The 6,810-nt window shown below is 37.3% G+C and overlaps 1 pseudogene; it reads left to right on the forward strand.

The window, feature by feature from the left end:
* The first annotated feature begins 4,627 nt into the window (after positions 1-4,627).
* LOC110291850 (60 kDa heat shock protein, mitochondrial pseudogene) lies at positions 4,628-6,253 on the forward strand (annotated as a pseudogene).
* Positions 6,254-6,810: the final 557 nt, after the last annotated feature.

The raw sequence follows: 6,810 nt of genomic DNA on the forward strand, positions 1-6,810 counted from the left end.
GCTTAATGTTTTTATTGGAGTCCTAACAGTCAGAGTAGAGGTGTCTCTGACTCTTTTGACTACTCTTGGGACTTCTTTTCTTCTTCTACATCATCTTTGTCAGCCTTTATATGAGAATTTGTGCCTAGTCTTATTGTAACATGTTATGCTTTGTCCAGTTGATATCAATGGGAGGTCTGTTGTTGCCTGAGGGGAAACAGGAGCAGTGGATCTGGGGGATAATGGAAGTGTGGGGGTTGGAACTAAGAATAGTGGAGAGAGAGGATTAAATGATGTATTGTATGAGAGAAAATAAATAAAAGGAAAAAGGGAAATGCTGTTTGATATGTAGTGATCAAAACAATGAATATAAGGAACAAAGAAAATATTAAAAGATTCAAGGAAAATATCATGTAACATATAAGTATAGACCTACTAGAATAACACTTGACTTCTATTGTGGACTAGAAAAGTAAGAAGGGACTGGACAGATATTGTACAGACTCTAAGAGACCTTAAAAGCCAGCTAAACCTACTAAAGCCAGGGACATTTTCAATCATAATAGATTTATAAATGAACCTGGCATGGTGGTACATGCCATTTATTTCAGCAGTCAGGAGGCAGAGACAGAGGAAGAAGTAGTAGAGCTCTTAAGTTTTCACCAAGTCTACTCTACAGGGCAATTCCAGGACAACCAGGGCTACAAAAACAGATAATCTACATGAAAAAAGAATGAAAAAAGGTGAAAAGAAAGATGAAAAAGAGAGAAAAGGAGGGAAAAAGAAACAGAAAATAGAAAGAAATACATTTCATGATAAAGTCAAACTTGAGCACTACTCATCTATAAATCCAGCTCTAGAGAAAACACTAGAAGGAAAACTTCAACCTGAAGAAATTAGCCAAACTTAAGAAAATAAAGAAATAAATAATATCGAAGTATCATATCAAACGTGAGAAACCAATACCACTAAAACAAATTAACAGGAGCCAGTAAACACTGCTCAACATTAGAATCTTGGTTTTGGTTCCTAAGCAAAAAGCCCCCTAGATAACATCATGAATTTAAGAATAAGATCCATGCTTCTGGTGTATACAAGACAAACACCTTAACATCAAGGATGGAAATCACCTCAATATAAATAGATGGAAAAATATTGCAAGAAAATGGACCCAAGAAGCAAGCTAGAATAGACATTTCAATATCTGATTAAAATAGACTTCAGACTGAAACCAGTCTCAGGAGATATGGAAGGGCACTACATATTCATTAAGCAGAAATCCACCAAGAGGATATTGCAATTCTTAACATCTATATCCTCAAATCAAGGGCACCCAATTTATAAAAGAAATACTATCACAGCTTAAATCATATATTGACCATTGCACAGTGATAGATCACCCAGTATCTCACTCTTGCTGATAGACAGGGTAGCCAGAAAAACACTATCAGGAACGTGCTGGAGCTAACTGATATCATCAATCAAATGGTTCTAACATATATTTCAGAACATCTCACTCAAATACAAAAGTGTGTACTTACTTGCCAGAAGGTTATGGAGCTATCTTCAAAGTTAACTACATATTTGAATACAAAGCAGGTGGTAACACATACAACAAAATTGAAATAACACTCTGTATCCTATCTGACCATCATATCATAGCTATTAATACCAATAAAAAGCATAAAATTCGGGGAAACTGAACAACTCACTACTGAAAAAAAAAATGGCTTAAGACAGAAAATAAAGACTTTCTAGAATTGAATGAAAGCAAAAGCAATATATCCAATTCCGTGGGACAAAGGTGAAGGTGGTTCTTGGAGGCACATTCATAGCACCAAGTGCCTATATTAAAACAAAACAAAACAGATGAATCATATATTAGCAATTTACCAGTACACTTAAGGGTTCTAGAAAAAAAAAACAGAAGATGAAAAAGGGGAGGAGGAGGAGAGGGGAAGAGGAGAAGGAGGAAGAATGAGATGAAGAAGGAGGGGAGGGAGAGAAGGAAGAAGAAGAGGAGAAGGATGAGGAGGAATAGAACAAGGAGGAGGAGAAGGAGGAGGAGGAGGAGGAGGAGGAGGAGGAGGAGAAGAAGAAGAAGAAGAAGAAGAAGAAGAAGAAGAAGAAGAAGAAGAAGAAGAAGAAGAAGAAGAAGAAGAAGAAGGAAGAAGAAGAAGAAGAAGAAGAAGAAGAAGAAGAAGAAGAAGAAGAAGAAGAAGAAGAAGAAGAAGAAGAAGAAGAAGAAATCACAACCAAATGCAAAAAAAAAAAAAATACAAACTCAAGGTTCAAATAAATTAAATAAGAAGAGTAACAACAATATAGAAAGCATCAAAGAAGCAAAAAAATGAGTCATTAAATCAATAATATTGAAAAACCTTTAGCTAAATGTACTAACAGTTCTTAATAGACAATTCCAATCAGCAAAATTAAAGGTTAAAAGAGGACATAACAAAAGGTGGCAAGAAAATTCAGGGAATTATAAGAATACGCGTTAATAAACAGTACTCTACCGAATAGGAAAATCTAAAATTAATGAGAAATTTCAACAATATGCTTCGTCTAACAAACTTAAATCAAGACCACATAAGCAGTTTTAACAGATCTACATACCCTAGTGAAATAGAAGTAGTCATTTAAAGTCTCCCATCCAAAAAAGCAAATGGCCAGAGGGTTTTAGGGCAGAATTTTATCAGACTTACAAAGAACAGCTATTGTCTATACTCCTCAAATTATCCCACAAAATAGAAACATAAGGAAAATTTCTCATTTAATTTTATAAGGCCACAGATAACCTGTTAACTATTTCCCAGGGAGGACATAAAGAATGAGATTGAGTTACAGATCAATTTTACTTATGAACATAATTCAATAATTTTCAATAAAATAGGTCCACCCTGAACCCAAGAATATATCACAAAAGTCATCCGCTTGATCAATTACGTTTCATACCAGAGATGCAGGGATGGTTCAAGATGGATGAATCTACAAAGGTAGTCCAAAATATAAACAGACTGAAAGACAAAACCAGAGGAGTAAATGTAGAAAAGGCCTTTGAAAAACTCTAAGTCTCTGTCATGGTAAAATTCCTGGAGTGATTATGGCAATTCCTCAACATAGTACACAACAGTTTACAGCAAGCCCAAGGTGACATCAACTTAAATTAATTGAAAACTGAAGCACTTCCATTAAAATCAGCAACAAGACCAGGTTATCACTCTTTCCGTACTACTTAATATAATGCTTGAAGTCATAATTAAACTAATAATATAACAGAAGTAGAACGATGATACAGTGTGAAAAGAAGTCAATCTGTCCTTTAAAAAAATTACTGGATATTTTATTTATTTACATTTCAACTGTTATCCCTTTTCCTGGTTTCCCTGTACTCCCACCTCACCACCCTAGCATTCCCCTCCACTGGTGCATCGAGCCTTCACTGGACCAAGGGCCTCCCCTCTTATTGATGCCAGATGTGCCTTTATGTATAGTACACATAAGTGACCCTACATACTTTGCTAGAAAATTCTTGTAGCTGTTAAACACGTTACTCAGCTATTAAAAAGAATGAATTTATGAAATTCCTAGGAAAATGGATGGACCTGGAGGGCATCATCCTGAGTGAGGTAACCCAATTACAAAGGAACTCACACAATATATACTCACTGATAAGTGGATATTAGCCCAGAAACTTAGGATACCCAAGATATAAGATACAATTTGCTAAACACATAAAACTCAAGAAGAACAAAGACCAAAGTGTGGACACTTTGCCCCTTCTTAGAATTGGGAACAAAACACCCATCGAAGGAGTTACAGAGACAAAGTTTGGAGCTGTGACGAAAGGATGGACCATCTAGAGACTGCCATATTCAGGGATCCATCCCATAATCAGCTTCCAAACGCTGACACCATTGCATACACTAGCAAGATTTTGCTGAAAGGACCCAGATATAGCTGTCTCTTGTGAGACTATGCCGGGGCCTAGCAAACACAGAAGTGGATGCTCACAGTCAGCTATTGGATGGATCACAGGGCCCCCAATGGAGGAGCAAGAGAAAGTACCCAAGGAGCTAAAGGGATCTGCAACCCTATAGGTTTAACAACATTATGAACTAATCAATACCCCGGAGCTCTTGTCTCTAGCTGCATATGTATAAAAAGATGGCCTAGTCGGCCATCACTGGAATGAAAGGCCCATTGGACTTGCAAACTTTATATGCCCCAGTACAGGGGAACGCCAGGGTCAAAAAGTGGGAGTGGGTGGGTAGGGTGGTGGTAGGGAGGGTATGGGGGGCTTTTGGGATAGCATTAGAAATGTAAATGAGGAAAATACCTAATAAAATATTTTAAAAAAGAAAATATCTAATAAAAAATTTAAAAAAACACGTTGAACCATATAGTAGATACAAAATTAACACAGGAAACGCAGTAGCATTTCTATATATAAAATAATAAAAAATACTGAGAAAGATATTAGGGAAAACATCTTTAATAATACCCTCAAAACTATAGGAAATATTAGAATTTCTAAGATAAAATGTGAATTATTTTTGTGATTAGAAGACCTTTAAGACGACTGTGTCCCGCACTCACTGCAGACAGACGGTCTCACCTCTTGCTCTCCTGCTGCTGCCTTGCAGAAATGTTCCCATCACTCACAGTCCTTCCCCAGATGAGACCAGTGTCCCAGGCACTGGCTCCTCATCTCACTTCGGCCTATGCCAAAGATGTAAAAGTTGGTGTGGATGCTCGACATTTTAGCAGACGATGCTGTAGCTGTTACAATGGGGCCAAAGGGAAGAACTGTGATTATTGAACAGAGTTGGGGAAGTACCAAAGTAACAAAAGATGGGATCACTGAGGCAAAGTCAATTGCTTTAAAGGATGAATACAAAAATATTGGAGCTAAACTTGTTCAGGAAGTTGCCAATAACACAAATGAAGGGGCTGGGGATGGCACCACCTATGCCACTGTTCTGGCACTTGATCTATTGCCAAGGAGGGCTTTTAAAAGATCAGCAAAGGGGCTAATCCCATGGAAATCCAGAGAGGTGGGATGTTGGCTGTCGATTCTGTAATTGTTGAACTTAAGAAACAATCTAAACCTATGGCAATCCCTGAAGAAATTGCTCAGGTTGCTACAATTTCTGCAAATGGAGACAAAGACACTGGGAACATTATTTCTGATGCAAGGAAAAAGGTTGGAAGAAAGTGGTTTGTCATAGGGAAGGATGGAAATCCCTGAACTATGAGCTTGAAAATATTGAAAGCACGCAGTTTGATAGAGGATATATTTCCACGTATTTTATTAACACATCAAAAGGTAAAAATTGTGACTTCCAACATGCCTATGTTTTGTTGAGTGCAAAGAAAATTTCTAGTATTCAGTCTGTTGTACCTGCAGTCAAAGCTCCTGGGTTTGGGGACAATAGGAAGAACCGGCTTAAAGATATAGCTATTGTTACTGGTGGTGCTGTGTTTGGATAAAAGGGCTTGAATCTAAATCTTCAAGATGTTCACGCTCATGACTTAGGAAAAGTTGGAGAGGTCATTGTCACATAAGATGATGGCATGCTTTTGAAAGGAAAAGTTGACAAAGCTCACATTGAAAAATGTATTCAAGAAATCCCTGAGCAACTAGACATCGCAACTAGTGAATAGGAAAAGGAAAAGCTAAACCAGCAAGTTGCTAAACTTTCAGATGGAGTAACTGTGTTGAAGGTTGGAGGGATAAGTGATGTTGAAGTGAATGAGAAGAAAGACAGAGTTACAGATGTTCTCAATGCTACAGGAGCAGCTGTTGAAGAAGAAGGCATTGTTCTAGGAGGGGGCTGTGCTTTGCTTCGGTGTGTTCCAGCCTTGGATTCATTCAAGCCTGCTAATAAAGATCAGAAAAATAGGTAGAGATATTATTAAAAGAGCACTTAAAATTCCTGCAACGACAATTGCTAAGAATGCAGATGTCCAAGGGTCTGTGATAATTGAGAAAATTCTACAGAGTTCCTCAGGAGTTGGTTATGACATCAAGCTGAGAGACTTTTTCACATGGTGCAAAAGGGAATCATTGATACAACAAAGGCTTAAGAACTGCCTTACTGGATGCTGCTGGGTGGCCTCCTTGCTAAATATATCTGAAGCTGTAGTGACAGAAATTCCTAAAGAAGAGAAGGACCTTGGAATGGATGCAATGGGTGGAACTGGAGAGGGTATGTGAGGTGACATGTTCCAACTCCTAGAATATTGCTTTGCCCTAATCAATGAAGTGTGACAGGAAGTTCAAGGCAGGTTCCTCACTGAAAACTTCAGAGAAGTCACCTGGAGAACACTACTGAAGAGAAGGCTGGCTGACCAGTGTAACTATCAGTTTCTGGTTTCCATTGACAATATATAATGGCTTACTGCTGTCATTGTTCATGCCTACAGATAATTTATTTTGTATTTTTGAATAAAGACATTTGTATGTTCCTGAAAAAAAATACCTTCAAGACATTGAAGAAAGAAATTGAATTGAAGAACTTATTACAACATTAAAAGTTTTCCCATATTTATGAGCCAATAAGATTAAGATAGTACAAAATGGTCACATTGCCAAAAGCAATATACATATTCAATCCCTATCAAAATTTCAATGCAATTCTTCACAGAACTTGAAACATCATTTCAGATCCAAATAGAAATACAGAAACCTTGTAATATCTAAAACAATTCTTAATGGTATTTTGTTCCCCATTCTAAGAAGGAGTGAAGTATCCTCATTTTGGTCTTGTTTCTTCTTGAATTTCATGTGTTTTGCAAATTGTATCTTGAATACTCTAAGTTTCTGGG

The sequence above is a fragment of the Mus caroli genome, unplaced genomic scaffold (genome assembly GCF_978045245.1).
Source record: "Mus caroli unplaced genomic scaffold, Mus_caroli_1 scaffold_3, whole genome shotgun sequence".
NCBI lineage: Eukaryota > Metazoa > Chordata > Mammalia > Rodentia > Muridae > Mus > Mus caroli.